This window comes from Drosophila sulfurigaster, chromosome X, assembly GCF_023558435.1.
Source record: "Drosophila sulfurigaster albostrigata strain 15112-1811.04 chromosome X, ASM2355843v2, whole genome shotgun sequence".
In the NCBI taxonomy this organism is placed as follows: domain Eukaryota; kingdom Metazoa; phylum Arthropoda; class Insecta; order Diptera; family Drosophilidae; genus Drosophila; species Drosophila sulfurigaster.
The window spans coordinates 2,943,885-2,960,768 of NC_084885.1; positions in this window are offsets into that span (position 1 = coordinate 2,943,885).

Here is a 16,884-nt window from a genome sequence, read left to right on the forward strand (position 1 = left end):
TGCCACGTCTCGTCTCTTATCTGACCGCGTTGCAATGAAGTAATCCAATTTGCGCGCAGGTTGTCATTTTGGCACGCCAAGGTGCTCATTACCTGTCCTTTACCTTCTTGCCTCTTCCTGTGCCTTCCTGCCAAATGCCAGCTGGCTAAAATGGGAGGACAACCCGTGAGAGAGAGAGAGAGAGAGAGTGAGAGAGAGAGGGGTAGATAGTGTGGCCAAGTCTTGTCATAAATCTCAATTTAATAATGAGAAACCTGTTTGGCTGCAGCCGCAGCGGGGTGTTAAACGCTCCATACACTCCCATTGTTTTCGCACAGCACTCAAAATATTATCAAAATACTTATCAAACAATAAAGCAAAACCCAAGTTTATAGAGAACAAGAACAAGAACAAAGACAACAAATACAAATACAGACAGACCCTCAAGGGTGTCGCGTATTACGTATTACGGGGGTTAGGAAGGACTTTTCTACTACTAACACAATATGGAGATTTGAATGATTTATACACTCTTTCGGCTTATCAGCGACAAACGATCGGAGGAACGCAAAAACCGCACGCGACCTTCATAAAAATGTTGCCCTCTTTGGCACAAAAGTAATTTTCAAATTATTTCCAGCTCTTTCCAGCAGCTCAGCTCTTTCGGGGTTGCCAATGGAATTTGATTTCGCATTTTGATTTCGACTTGTCCAGGGTGTCGTTTGACACGACACGACACGAGACGAGACGACGACGACGACGATGACGATGAATGTCTTATCACAACAACTAAATCGCATAAAAATTGAGCCATTGTCAAGGGTCCATCTCTGAGAGGGGGGCGTATTGAAGAGGGGTTGTCAGTTGTGTTGTGTTGTGTTGGCTCTTTCTCCTCTCCTCTCCTCTGCTCTGCTCTGCTCTTCTCGATGCCAATTGATCCTAACTTCCGATTAGTTATAATAGTCGCATTTAAACCATTATATCTTCATCTGCATTTATGTCCATCTTCATGTGTCCATCCTTTGCCTCTTAATAAGCCCAACCAAGTTCATATTTTCTTGAATTTATCTTCATATCAGACTTGGTCTCGCATTTATCTGCAGCCATTTCATTTGTTAATATTTTAATAACAGTATCTTTATCATGTTATCTTCATCTCAGTCTCACTGAAATTCATTTGACTTGCCATATTTATGTTTATTTCATTTTCACATATCATATTTTTGCTATATTGCTTGGAATTGTTGTGCTTAGCATAGATTAAGCATCTATTTTATAAAGCTATCTGCTATGTTCAGTATCTTCTTTGAAACTGCTCAACTCAAGAATTTGTATTGATTTCTGGTATATTTTATATTCTATGGTATATTTTGAATGTAATATAAATCAATATACCAAATATAGTTTTCAGTGTATATTAATGTTTTTCCGATATACTAATTTGGTACATTTTTAGAATGTGGTTTTATTGAAAACGAGTATCGAGTATTTTATAGTTGGGCACACTCGACTGTATGTAGCTTTCTTACTTGTTTATAAATTTAAACTATATATTTGTTTTTTTTTTTATATATTCATTGCATTGGAATTCAATTGAGGGGAATTATGTACAATTAATTAAGTAATTTCAAATTGTATTTAAATACATTTTTTATCATTTTTTATGACATTTTTTCTTTTTCCGTTTAAGTAATATTAAATTAACATTTCTTTCAATCTATTTATTTTTATGTAGCTTTCTCAAAGAAAAATTAATATTTAATTTAATTTGCGGTATAATATTCTTTCCACTTAATTAATAATTATTAAGTCAAGTTACAATTCATTTTTATTTTAATTATTCTAAAAAATCAATTTATTTATTACTTTTATTATTTAAATAAGTTTTTTTTTCTTTCTATATATTTTATTTTCAATTAAAATTAAAATTAAAATTGTATTTTCCATAAAATGTATACTTATCTATAAATATTTTAAGATATTTCATTTATTTCTCTTCTGTGTTACAGTAATTTAAATTCCATTTTATTTCCATATATTAGTTTATTTTGTGTTAGAATTTACCATCAATTACGAGTATAAATAAAATACAATTAATTTGTTTACCTTTAAAATACATTGTTCTCTACTTTTGAAATAGTTTTCAATAATTACTGTTGTATCTCAAAATTATTTCTACGTTCTTTTTTTTCATAATAAAAGCTGCTCAACTCAATTTTTATCTATTACGCATCTCATTTAGTATTTCTCAATCTTTCGCTATATGCTATTCAAATTTCCCAACTCTCTAGCTGCTTTTTCCCATCTATTTTCTATATTTTACGCTCTGTTAAGTCCGCCTCAGCTTCTCACGCTCTGTCCGCGACAACAGCAAGAGCAACAACTATTAGTTGGCCACTTTAGACAGACAAAACTGGGCGCTAATCCCGAAGAAGCCGCCGAACATAACAAAAACACAAACACAAACACAAACACAACAACACAAATGCGCTACTCATTCGACGACGAGGGCGCTTTGTGGCCGCCTCCAGAGACGGGACAAATCCTTGTCGATTGCTCACTTTAATGCCCGACACCCTGCAAGGCTTTGTGCCGTGTCCTTGTCCTTGTCGAGCCCACATCCACATCCACATCCACAGGCCATAACCAATGCCATTCCCATTCGCATTCTCAAAAAGATTCCCTTTTGCTACATTGCCACTATTTACGTCATGTTGTACATGTTAAGCCGACAAATCGGTTGCGATTGATTAAAGTGCGTCCTGCCGCTGCCGCTGTTGTTGGTTGTTGGTTGTTGGTTCAACCACCAACCGCTTTGCTCGATTGCAATCTTGACTTCATTATCGGCTTTTCGACATTTTTTTGGCCAACGTTCTCTCAGAGAGATAGAGAGCAAGAGCAAAAGCTAAGCCGCTGGCGACGTCCACCTTAGTCCTTTGCGAAGGTGCGTGAAATTTGTCATATCCTAATCTGGGCCCAGTTCGTTCGGTTTGGTGGTTGCTTCCACCATTTCGCATTTCGATTTCCCATTCAGTTCTCAGTTTTCCCAAACATATTTCGCCAAAAAGGAGGCGTGAAATTTGTCCGTGTCGAAGTGGCAAAGCCTCGACGCGCGCGTCGCTTTGTGACCTGCAGCAGCTTGTGGGCTGCTTAGCTGGTTGCATGCAACCGAGTAACCGAGCAACCCGGCAACCAGCTCCCAAGTCCCTGTGGAGCACTAGACTCTGCTCTGCTCTGCTCTGCTTTGCCTGCGGTTGTTTTGCCGTGAAATCGATGCCGTGCATGTGGCCAGGATTAGGCAAATTTTGAGCAGACTCGATTTGTTTGAGGCTTACACGCATCGCATGTGGTCTAGGGTGAAAGGATGCTGGCTGGGATTGCTGCGATTGCTGCGATTGGAGAATGGAGAATGGGTCAGTCTACTCACATATTTTAGAGCTTTCGAATTAGGTGCTAGGCTCAATGCAGAGTTAAGGTATTGCGTTAGATTCTCTCTGGGTGAAGAGAGCAAAATCCTTGCTTAGTCTTAACGTTGAGATAAAACAGACAAACATTTAGAGAACATATCGATTAATTGCGATTAATTTAGTAATTCAAAAACTGAGAGTCTAAGTGTTTCTTTTAATAATTCTTAAGTTAGCTAAAGGTCTGTGTGCCAAAGAATGTTTACTTATAAATACGAAACGTAGTAAAGACTTCTAAGTGCAGCTTGGAGAGTATAGCGTGAGCAGAGTCGAGGCTCATTTATGTAGAATAATACAGAAATGTAATAATTCTATTAGTGTATGGCACTTACATATCTATTGTTCTTAATTCCCATTCCCTGTGCTAATCGCTGAAGCTTTAGTTAGCATTTTAGCATCAATTTTGACTTAAGGTAGGTAAGAAGGGTAATATAACAGGCAGAATGAGACATATCTGACACTATAAAGTATATACATACATATATTCTTGAATAGCGTCAACAGTGAAGACGATATAGCCACGTCCTTCTGTCTGTCTGTCCGTCCGTCCGTCAGTATGAACATCAAGATCTCAGAGACTATAAGAGATAGAGACATATTAATTTTTCGACGACATGCTTGCACGCTGATCAAGTTTGTTTCAAATTTTTCCTACACTCACTTCCCCTGCAAAATTATTAAAAACGAATAACAATCGTAAATTTCGAATCGAAATTTTTTCTAAATACAATAAATAACTATTATCTTTATGATTCCTGAAAATTTGGTTACGATGAGATACAAATTTTAGAAGTTTATTTATTTTGTATGGATAAAAACGTCTACTTACTAGGGATTTCAGTTGCCCTGGCTGGCAATCTGGTATACTTTAGTACTCTATGTATTGATATATATATATTGACTGATGTACCATACTAATATACCAAATATACCATCCGCTATATTTTTAGTATTTTGTGATATATTTTAGGCATATTCTAATAAATCATTATGTATATTTTCACTATTTTTCTAATATATTTTTGCTATATTTTAAGAATAATGTTGCGCTGTTTTGCTTTTATTCAAAATAGGTAGCGGGTATCTCACAATCGAACACACTGGACTTCAGTTTTCTTTGTGGTTTTGGTCTTATTTTCGAAATTTTTCAATTTTTAAGACCAATGTTCATAGTTTTAAGAATTAGTTTAAGAATAAAGTTTCTAAGATCAAGAACATACGTCTTAAAAATGTTGTTCTTAAAATAAGATCACGTTACAAAACGAATTCCTAAAACTATGAACACTAGGCTGAAAAATGTCAAATTAATTATTTTTAATTTATAAATCGTGTAGAAAAGGTCAAAGAGTTAAGACAAGCTCAGGAAGAGTGCGATTGCAATGTAGAGTAGTGAAGCGTGTGCTGTCTGGAGAGTAGAGTGTAGGGTATTGGGTGCTGGGTGCTGGGTGCTGCGAGGATGTGGAGCAGTGAATGGGATATGGGCGTAGAGCAAAGGCTGTTGCAGATTATAGAGTGAGGCAGAGAGCGAGTGAAAAGTGGCTGAGGATACAGGATGTGGCAGCTATAAGCTAGCCCAGGATATAGACCACAGCGTGCAACAGCAGCAGAATAAGGAGGATGAAGAGGGAAGAGAGAGGAGAGAGGAGGTGAGGGCAACGTTTGTGATTGCTCGAGTTGCCGCATTGAACACTTGCACTAATTACAATTGCAATTACGCGTCGTGCGAATTGCGGGTTCCGCGTCCGCAACAGCAACAGCAACAGCAAAGGCAACAGAAGTAGCTTGGGAGCCAAAACGCATTCGCACTTCCCATCATTAGGGAGCCACCAATAGAGAGGGAGAGAGAGAGAGAGAGAGAGGAGGGCGATGGGTTAAGCTCTCTGTGCGTTGCATATTAATCAAATTAGCTCCAATTTTTTTACTGCTGCTTTTGGCCCTTGGCTGCTGCTGTTAGGTGACTTGTTTTTGTGTTTTTGTCGAGGCGATTGCAGAAATCATTTTAATGACGACGGCCCCAAACAATTGAGTTGTCAACTGGCGGTCAGACGGACGGAAAGGCGGACGGACGGACGGACGGACGGACGGACGGACGGACGGACAGGGGCGGGGCGTGTCTCGAGGCGTTGATGACATTAATAAACGCAAAAAGGGCATATGCAAAAATGAAATAAAAACGCGCGCGCGCACGCAAGACAACAAAAAAACAAAAAAGAAAAAAACAAAAACAAAAAGCGGAGCAAATGCAACGTGCAACTGTGCAACGTGCAACAACATCGTCGTGCAACAATGTTAATTACCAAAGCGCAAAAGCGACAAAATTGTAACAGTGGCAACGCCTGCGGCCCCCCATTTTCAGCACGGGGGGGCGTGTGCACAAATCTTTCGGGGCAGCTGCATGGCGGCACTTGAAGTTGCAGCCACAAGAAGAATAAGTTGCCACTGCCGCCGTATGTGGAGCATCACGCGGAAACGGCCCAAGGCCGATCAGGTGAACTAACTACTCACTGGGACACTCTGGGCGCATTAATTGCCCTTCTGCCGGCTGGGAAGCTGAGCTGAGCTGAGCTGAGCGAATGGCTGAGAAGCTGAGAAGCAAATTCTTCTCTTTCCCGATGCAGCTTAGTGCTTATGAAAATGAATGAGGCCACAATTTGTGGCATGCCACAGAGATTTTCCTTTCCCCTCCTCTCGCTAACCTAATGAACGCCACTGATGACTTCTACGTGTCGTCCATCAATGTGGCTGCCAGACTGACTAACTGCCAGACTGCCAGGCTGACTAACTGACTGACTGACTGAGAGCAGGAATGACGGACGACTGGTTTGCTATGGCAATAACGTGTCCTTTGCGTAGGCCGACTGCCAAATGATTTGAGTCCCCTCCTTTGAAAACAAAACAAGCGAGAAAGCTACAGTCGAGTGTGCTCGACTCTGGGATACCCGCTGCCCATTTTTTTTATCGAAGTCAAAAAAAAAAAATAAAAATAAATTATACCAATTATTATATGTATTTGGTACATAGATATACCATTACGTTCTATTCATAGAGTGTGCTCGACTGTGGGATACCTGCTACACATTTTTTATCAAAGCCAAAAAGTAATTGAAATATACCATAAAAAAAAAACTAAATTATACCAAGGAATATATTTGGTACATAGATATACTATTATGTTCTTTTCCTAGGTAAGATACCTGCTACAAAATATAAAAATACCAAAATAAATACTAAATTATAACAAGCGCTGAATTTGGTACATCGATATATTTATACATTCTCTTACTATTACGTTATTGTCTAAGGCAAACAAGAAGTGTACGAGTAAATGCATGAAAAATACTATATTATACCAAAACCTATATTTGGTATACCCAAGATCCGACTGTCATGCAAAATCTAGAATGTTGAAGAATATATATTCTATAGAGATGGAGATGAATGTTACATACATTTCGTGTAGGCACAATATTATAATATTCTTCTTCCCCATGGGAACCGGGTATAAAAATAGCGCAATCATTTGGCAAACGCTTTGAATTGTGGGCGTTAGTTGGCACAAGCTCACAACTTGAGCGTTTGCCAGCGATGCTGTTGCTTAGATTGCCCTCGATTTGTGTGCTTTCCGAATTATGCACAAGACACGCTTTCAATCACGAGTCTTGGCTTCACAAGCTTGTAGATAGCGAGGAAAAACATTTTATTGTTTAACTTATTAACTTGGCGAGATATAAAATCTTTGCTCCTATTATGTAACAATAAACTTTTGAGTTAGTTCTTCGCAGCCGCGTTAACAGTTCAAAGGCTAGATGTAACATATTTACCATTTATACCTATTTACGATTCAATGTTCTAATAATTTGTTGGCGTCAGCCTTTTAAAACAAGTAAGAAATTTACAATCGCTGCTCACCTTCAATAAAAGCAAAACATTGCGGTATAACTCCGCGAATATATTAAATGAATATTCTGATAAAAAACTAAAATATACTAAAACATCAATAGCCGAATCGATGTCCGTGTGTCCAGTATCGCCACTTAGATCTAAGCAACTATGAAAGCTGTAGACTTTGTGCACATACTGATCAGTAATCATGATCACTAATTTTGGAATTCAGTAGGAATATCTTCGACAATTAGACAGCGTATACAGTAATATATCTGACAATACTGTTTACTAATACGATTATCTACGATTAGATATTTGTTATACCCGCCATATGGGTATTATAACATTGTGCTTGCAGGAAATGTATGTAACAGGCAAAATGAATAAAATGAGTATATTATATATTGTTGATCAGAGTCAACATACAATAGCCGATATAGTCATGCCCGTCTATTAGTCTGTCCGTCCTTGAGACTCTCAGATGTAGATGATATGCTTGCACGTTGATCAAGTTTGTTGAAAATTGTTGCCACGAAAATCAATTAACAAACATAATTTTGAGGCTGGAGTCTTGAATTTTGATACAAACAATAATAACTACATTATTTTTAAGTTATTTAATGAATACTAAATTACGCCTACTCACAACGGGTCTTAATTGATTTGGCTGACAATCTCGTATATCTTCACCTCTATGATATACATATTTCTAATGTAGTGCTTCATCGATATATCAAATATGTATTTATGCTATATATTATTTGGTACATTTATAAGAATAACACCGTACTGTTTTATTTTTATACAAAATGGGTACCGTGTATCTCATAGTCGAGCACACTCGATAGTTGCTATCTTACCAGTTTGAATTCATATTATTATTGAATAAATTAATTACTCTTAGGATGTTAATTTCTATTTCATATAAATAACTACATACCTCATTGTTTACATGGATCATACAAAATGTACTTTCTTTGTTTCTTTATTTTAGAATTTTGTTATATCTTTACAGTAGACATATCTGTAGGTTTCTAACTTGATAAAAAATTTCGACATACATATGCCATATTGTTTCGTGATTCCCATTTTACCGAACCTATTAAATCCTCATTTTGAAAGACACATTTTTCATTCTCTCACAGAAATACAATAGACATATGTATATATAGCATTTTTAATCAATTTCACCTAATTACCACCATATTTATAATGGCCTTGAACTTCTCTTTGCTTTCTGATTGATTGATATTATCGTTATCAATTTACCTGAAAGAAGTCTTCGCCGTTTACCCGCAAAATTGTCAAAATAAAATAAATTATTATGGAAATTATATTTTAATTTCATTACCTTCAATTTTTGGTTGCTTGTTTTTTTTTTGTCTTTATTGAATTACGTTCATTGCCTGCAATTAAACAGTATTTCTCTGAATTAACTTAATTCAAATGATGACCAAGTGATTTTCCGCTGCTCAGAATTTGTGTAGAGCAATGTTTTTTAACGTTCATTGTATATTTTTTATTTAAAGAATTATGAATTTATCTAAAGATTTATGATGTAATTGAACAAGTAGAACAGTAACATAATACCTGAGTTATATTATTCGTGACAAATCTCTAACTTATATAATGAGAACGTATTGAATTTGTCTTATATATGTTATGTACGTTATACAAATAAAATCAAGATTGAAAAGTAAATTGCAAATCTTGATTTAAAACTTTTTCCATCACAAAAAAAAATCTCGAAACAAGAGTCTTGGGTTAAAAAAAAGTCTTAAATTAAGATTTTGCTCTTCAATCATTAAAATTAAAAAATCTTATTTTGAGATCGATATGCTTTCAAATTTAAGAATTTCTCTTTCTATAAAATTTAAACAATCAAAATTTTAGAAAGTTTGATTTCAATTTAAGAATCAATTTTGAGATTTTTCTATTCTTAAAACAATATTAAAATCTTCAATTTCAAGAATGAGCAATCTAGAATTTTTTTAAAGAATTTTCATCATGATTTAAGATTAAACTTTCTTATTTCAACTTGGACATCAAATAATTTTGATTCAAGATTTTATTCTTCATTTTAGCACTTTTTGCTTGTTGTGTTTATTTACGTATTTATTCATGTGCAGAATTCGTACAATTCAAAATGATTTTTTCGCTGAATGTTTTTATATTATGTTATTTGTTTTTTACAAGTTCACGAATAGGATTAAGAGTAACATCAATTCTTTTAAATATGCATGTTGACTACTCGTAGTGTGAAATTGACGCCTCTTAAGTATGACTGGCAAATATGAGTCGAAGTTAAAGATATCAACTATTCGGTGGGTTAACGTTTAAAGGGTAGCAAAACATAAGCAAGACCATGCCCTCAATGTGACGCCTCTGTCTCGAATTGGCCACAAAGAAAAGAAAGAGAGAGAGAGAGAGAGAGGGAGAGCAAGGGACTGAAAGACAGACAGAGGAAAAAAAGGCCGCGCCATTTGCGGCTAATTTTGTAAATCATGATATCGTAATTAATTTTTGCAGCCGCAACACAAACTCAAAACTGAAAACTCAAAAGGCAAACCGACATGAGGCAGAAACCGAAACCGAAACCGAAGCAGAGACGGCGACTGCGACTGCGACGTCAGCAGAGGCGTCAGCATCTTTAGCCAGAAATCCTCCGACAAAACCAATTAATATTTGAGCAATGCTCCTGCGGCAACAATTAAAGTCAACGGCAACAACAAAACCACAGCAACTCCAACTCCAACAGCAAAAGCAACAGCAACAGCAACAAGAACGAGATTTTTATTGAGATCTCAAAGATGCAAAGTGATTTGAATTTGATTGTGCCGCGCGTGCGCTGTGTTGCAGCCACAGTCCGATCCTCTTGCCGCATTGTCGGCACTTTGCAAGTGAGAGACGGAGACGGAGAGCTGGAGTGCGAGAGTGAGATAGCTAGACAGACGCAGTGGGGCGCAAAAGGTGTGAAAACCCTGCTGGGTTTTAAATGCAAGCTAATAAGAACGGGAACGGCAAAGGCAGCAGGGAATGCTCTCTGGTAGATGGGGCATGCAACCTGCGCACATAAACGAGAGTCCCACATCTCGGGGTGTTATGCGTGATCGTTGCATGCAACCGACAACCAACAACCGACAATCGACGAGACAACCATGTCGAATTCTGCGTGCAGCGTTGCATTCTTTTTCCTTTTCTTTCATTTATGTTTTTTTTTATGGCTGGTTCCGAAATTCGACACAAAAGAAAACGCTGAACACAATGTGAATATTCATATTGGCATTGTTAAATGCTGAATGCAACAACAACAGAAATAATAACAACAACAACAACAAAAACAGCAATAACAATAATAAATTTAAGTGTTGCATCTTTTATTGATATAATCGAACTGCAAAACAGTTTTATTTGACTTTCAATTTAACTTTCAGCTCAACTGATATCGACATTAAGATTATCGTTTCACATTCTGACTATTTTATACTAATTGCCGTTGCATCTTCCTTAGCTTCCTTGTTAATTAAGCCATCATAATGGCGAGAGCGAGAGCGAGAGAAAGAGAGAGATCTTAATAAAATGTGCACACGCCGAACAGCGATTAATTATTTGGATTTTTAATTTAGTTTCTTAATGCATTGCATGGGAAGTGGAAGTGGGCGCGACATTGAGAATGTAAAGCAGCCTTAAACTGCGTCTATTAAACATAATACCAAATGCTATCTTTCACAATCTCAGATGGTTGGATGGATGGATGGATGGACATGGACACATGTTGTGCTGCAACTTTGAGAGCTTCTTCAGAGATGTCTTCTTCAGACGCTTAATGAGCTCAGGGTGTGGAAACACATTTGTAGCAGCTGAAAAACTTATGTTCAATCAGCTAATCGTATAAATAAAGCATATGCCTTGTGATTATGCATTCACTTCATTAAAGCTAAGCTTGGAATTAATCGAATTTGCAGCGTTTAACATATTAATTCAATACATGCATATACACTGAAAGAAAACAATGCTAAAATCAAGAATAACACCTAAGAATAATAATACTGCACTATTTTGGGTTTCTTTTCTAAAATATACCATATTAATACATTGACAAAGTTCTAAAATATACTGAAAGCAATATTCGATATCCTCGGTATACCATTAGAGTGCAAAATATACCAGAAAATATACTTGAACTCGACAAAGTTCTTGAAACTCAAGAATCAATTTCTAATTAAAGAATTCAAAATTTTCAACATTCAAACAAGAAAGCAAAATCGGAAATCAAGGTGAAATGTTATTATTTCTTGATTGGTTAATATGAAGTATTGTTTTTATATCCGCTACCCATAGGAGTATAGGAGTATTATATCTTTGTGTCCCCATCAAATGTATCTAACAGGTAGAAGGAGGCATCTCCGACCCTATAAAGCATATATATTCTCGATCATCTACAGCCGAGACGATGTAGCCATATTCGTCTATCTGTCTGTCTGTCCGTCCGTCCGTCACTATGAACACCTAGATCTTAGAGACTATAAGAGATCGAAATTTTAATTTTTCGACAGCCCTTGTTATGTTTTCACGCCGATGAAATTAGTTTCAAATTTTTGCCACTCCCACTTTCGCCCCCGCATATCGATATAAATCGAATAATAAGGATAATTTCGAGAGGTTTGGTATATTTTAACAAGAGTGCCACAATGTTTTGCTTTCATGGAAAATGCGTAACGGGTATTTCACCGATGAGCACACTCAACTATAGCTTTGTCGTTTGTTAAATTTTTATTGATCAACGACCACGCCTACACAATGAGTCTCTACTAGTTGGGAACTATTCTATCTTAAAACGAGAAAGAATGAAATCTTGTCTTAAGAATTTTTCAAGTAAGAATTCTTGTTTCAAGAATTTATTATTAAGATGGAAGAGCTCTTAAAATGAAGATTTGCATTCGTCTTTCAAGTATAGATTTGTTTTTCGCTGGGCTGTTTATAATTATCAGCAGCCTAATTGGGTTTTATCAGTCAGTTAGGATTGTAGGCATGCTTAATATACAATCACTTAACCATGTACATTGTACAACTTAAAATACGACCCACAAATTGGGCAGCTAATGCTGTGAGCCAAGTGTGCTGATGCCAAATAAACCGCAAAGGGGCTGAGAAGGAAGGAAGGATGTGCCAAGGGAGGCGGGGAGTGCAGGAAACGAAATCAAATCAAGCGACAAATAAATGTAACAAATACGACAACAACACAACAGAACAGAACACAACCCAAGACAAGGAAGGAAAGAGGAAAGAGCAGCAAGGACATCGGGCAGGCAGCCAACGAGTCAGCCACAAAAGGCGACCTCAAAACGGCTGCCTAAAAACTCAATTACATAACAATCTGTTCACATTTTTTTCACACACCATCAACTTTAAATGAGCTCACAGCAGAGCAGAGCAGAGCAGAGTGCAGGGTGGTGATGGGTGAGTCGGAAGGACTCGCCAGGACTCGCAGCCAGAGGGCTGCTGGGCACGTCGCCAAGCTAAAAATGAGCAATGCCAAAACGGTGGGCGGATGGGCGGATGGGCAAAAGGCACTCGAAATCAAATTACGAGCCCACACTAAAGCCAGAAGAGCAAACAGCAACAGCTACAAGGACTCCTCATCGTCGTCGTTGTCGTCGTTGTAGTCGACGCCCCCCATTTTGAGGGTTGGACGCGGTCTAGCCAGGACAACAACAGCAATAATAACGACAACGACAACGGCAACGACAGCGATGGGGACACACAAATTACAATGTAATTTATTTGCCGCCAGCGTCGCGAGTACGAGAAATTTCAGCCATAGATGCTATATAGAGACGCAGTCAAGGATGAAGCTGAGGACGAGGACGAGCACAAAGGATACCCCCAAAGTTATTCGGCGTTAGAGAAAATCAATCGCGACAGCGACTGCGACAGCGACAGAGAGAAGACAACGATGAAAATGAGACTGCGAAACTGAGAACTGAGACAATGGCGCGAAAGTTTTAGCCAAGGCAGAGAGAGAGATAGAGAGAGAGAGAGGCAGAGAGGGAGGAAGGGAGAGGCAAAGTCGTTTGGCCTGGACCATCAAACTGGCCAATGAATGTCAATTGTTGTCATCGTTGTCTGCGCCCAAGCAGAAAACCATCTTACGATGCTTTGCTTTCTGCCCTAACAAACAAATCGAGCCTGACCACGAAACTCATTCATTTCGTTCACAGCATTTGGTGTAGTGTATTCACTAGCTGTATTTAGATTCCTGTTCTTTGAAGTTTTTCTCTTCTATTTTGGTTTAGATACTTTACTTTTTTGATTCTCTGTGCCGGAATCATTGCAATTTTATGAGCCTAATGACGAATATCCATTCACACCCTCGGATCGGACAGGATGTCGCTTTGATGATGAGAGCAGAGCGTCTGAACAGTTTGACATCTCGTTCATGACCATTTTCTATCCCTCTATGTTCTATTCCCGTTCTCCTTCCCCCTTCGATTTCCCTAACAAAAGTAATGTGAGACGCAACTTGCGGGGAAAATTCTAAGAGGTATATTAGTGAGGCAAGTGTGAGCATGAATATTAATAAATAATAATAAATTCAATTATATTATAGGATTCATTATTATAAATAAAATATAGAACATTTTGAAAAAATATTGCATTTTATAAATTGTAAAATAAAAAGTTAGTAATTGACATCATAATTAAAAAGGTTTGCATTGTAGTTCTAGAAACAAATAAAGGTAAATTAAGCAATAAATTAGTAATTACATAAAGGATATACATTGCACAATGAAAGAAAATAAAGAGAAAGAGGAAGTAAATTAAAAATTAGTCAATTTAACGATTTGTATTGTAGTGACAGCAAATAATGAAAAAACAAAAATCAAATAAAAGTGAATTAAAAATAAATACATTAAAACATAGATAATATTAATGCTTTATATTATAGTGTTAGGGTATAAATAAATGAAACAATGAATGCATAAAATGAATATATAAAAACACCCATAAAAAATAATGAAAGATGAAAAGAACTAATAAATAAGCAAATGAAAGATAAATGCATGAAAGAATAAACAAATATAAAAACTGAATAAACTTCAGAGCAACCCATATTTCTTTAATTACTTTTACTTTTTAAAAATATTACCGAAAATCAAAATATGCAATTTAGTTAGAAACACAATTAAGCTTAAAAATGCCTCATTTTGTATAATTTTAAAGCTGAATTATGAACTAAATATCAGTTATTGATTTTAAATATTATTTTTAAAAGGCATATTTTACTGTCATTTATACTTGTAAAATAATATTGTAAATTATTTATGCAGTTGCAGCGAATTGTATGCTATAATTACACATTACACAACACACTTTGAACAAAGTGCCATGAAACAATTTAAAATATAATTGAAAATAAATTTTCGTCTTAACTTGAGTTTTAAGTTCTTAAGCCTTATTGCATCAAATGATGCAGAGTATATTCCATAAAAAATTGCAACTTCCTTGCATTTACCATTTTAAAAATTTATTTGTATGCTCATAAAAAAGCAATACAATTTGTTTTCTTAAGAAAAAGTATACATTTTTGTAATTTATTTTTTATAATTAGACCAGCATTTTTAAATAAAGAAGTATATAATTGAAAATAACTAATTAAAATTAGGCAAGACTTTAAGAAATTTCTTAAATGTAGCATTTCTCACTATTTGATTTTGTTTTCAGTGTAGTTCGGTTAGTTAGTCTTTATAAATAGTTTGAAGCATTTGCTAGATTATCTGCTTAAAATGATTTTGGAATACTCCTTCCTGCACAGCATAAGCCGGCATAATATGGACTACTATTTGACTTGAATGCCTTTACAGGGTATCTGTGGTGTTGTGCACTTGATTAATGCACAGCGGACATGTTCATTATGTGACAATCAAGTGTCAAATGGATTTTCGAACTTGTGTGCTAACGATATTGTTGACATGCATTGGCATTGGCTTTGCCCCCCTCCCCCATTCAACATCATACATACTCCCCCCGCATCTGCTCGCTACCCGCTACCCGCTACCCGCTGCCCTTTGGCTTCGCCTTGTTGGCCAAAAATCACACTTTCTAGTTGCGGCAACTAACTGTGTGTGTTGTTGCTGTTGTTGTTGTTGCCGCATGAGGCGCAATTATTCATAATTCGTGGGCTCATAAAAATAAATGGCTGCTTAACGTAATTGCCATAATTTCGTGTGACTTGACTTTGGCTTTGCTCTGGCTGTGGCTGTGGCTGTGGCTGCAGCAATGAGACCGCAAACAACAGCAGCAACAACAGCAACAATACGTGGCACGAGGCGCGGGGCACGTTGCAGGGGGCAGAGTTGAGCCGAGGGTTGTCCTGGCTTGCAGTCAAACGACAAACGATTTTTTACGACTGATTGCTGCAACTTGCTGCCCCTTGATGCTGTGTAAAAGGCAAGCAAAGTGGGCGTGCCACAGAATCCGCTTCAAATTAGCAACACATGTGTTTTGTTTTGCACTGTGTGGCCAAAAAAAAAAAAGAATATATTCATACATATATATGATAAATAAAAATGAATAAATGCCTCTAACAATAATAATCATAACAATGCGAAGAAGCAGCAGCGAGCGAAAATGTTGCGCTGCATCTGTTGATGTTGATGTGTGGCATGCCAAGTGTGTCAAGTGGGCGTGGCAGTTGACTTTTGATGGCCTGCGTGCGGTTACATTATAGTTATGGTTATGCTTTATCTGTTCCCTGCTCCGTTGACAAGCAATTAACACGGCGATTAGGTCTAATCTTTAATTGAAAGTCCAACTGTTACAATTGTCGCCCACAAAGAGACAGAGAGAAAGTGGTGAGGGGGAGAAAGGCGGGAAGATAGCAGAGATGAGCTAATTGTGGAGAGCAAAATATATTCCAAATTAAATCACTGACCCTTAAATCTAAGATCTGAAATGTATTTAGTTGTTCGATCTTTAATTTAAATATCAATCCTTTTAAATATATATATTTTTTATCTGAAATTTATTATATATTTAGTTTAGTAATAATATATTAAATTGTAAGTCTGGAATCTTAAATAAAATATGAGTTAATTGGGAAAAATATATATTCAATTTTAAATCGAAAATAACCCAAATTTATTCCACATTTCATCTTAGTTCCCAAATCTTAAATTCAAATATCATTTTTTTTAAATTCAAGATTATACAGATTATTAATATGTTCCAAACTATATATTGAAACGTAAATCTAGAATTTCTTATATATTTCATTTTAGTTGTTCAATCATCCAAATTATATTTTATACTATAATTCTGAAATGTATTATATATTGTATTTTAGTTGTTAAATTTTAAGAAAAAACACGTTAATTAGGAGAGTTCCAAAATATGTATTCAATCTTAAACCTAAATAATATAAAAATGATTTATCATTTCATCCTAGTTCCTAAATCTTAAATTCTAATATCAATCCTTTAAATTAAAAATAATAGATTCTCAACAAAGCTTGAGAAAAATCGTACATCAAAAATTTGAAATAAATATATTTCAA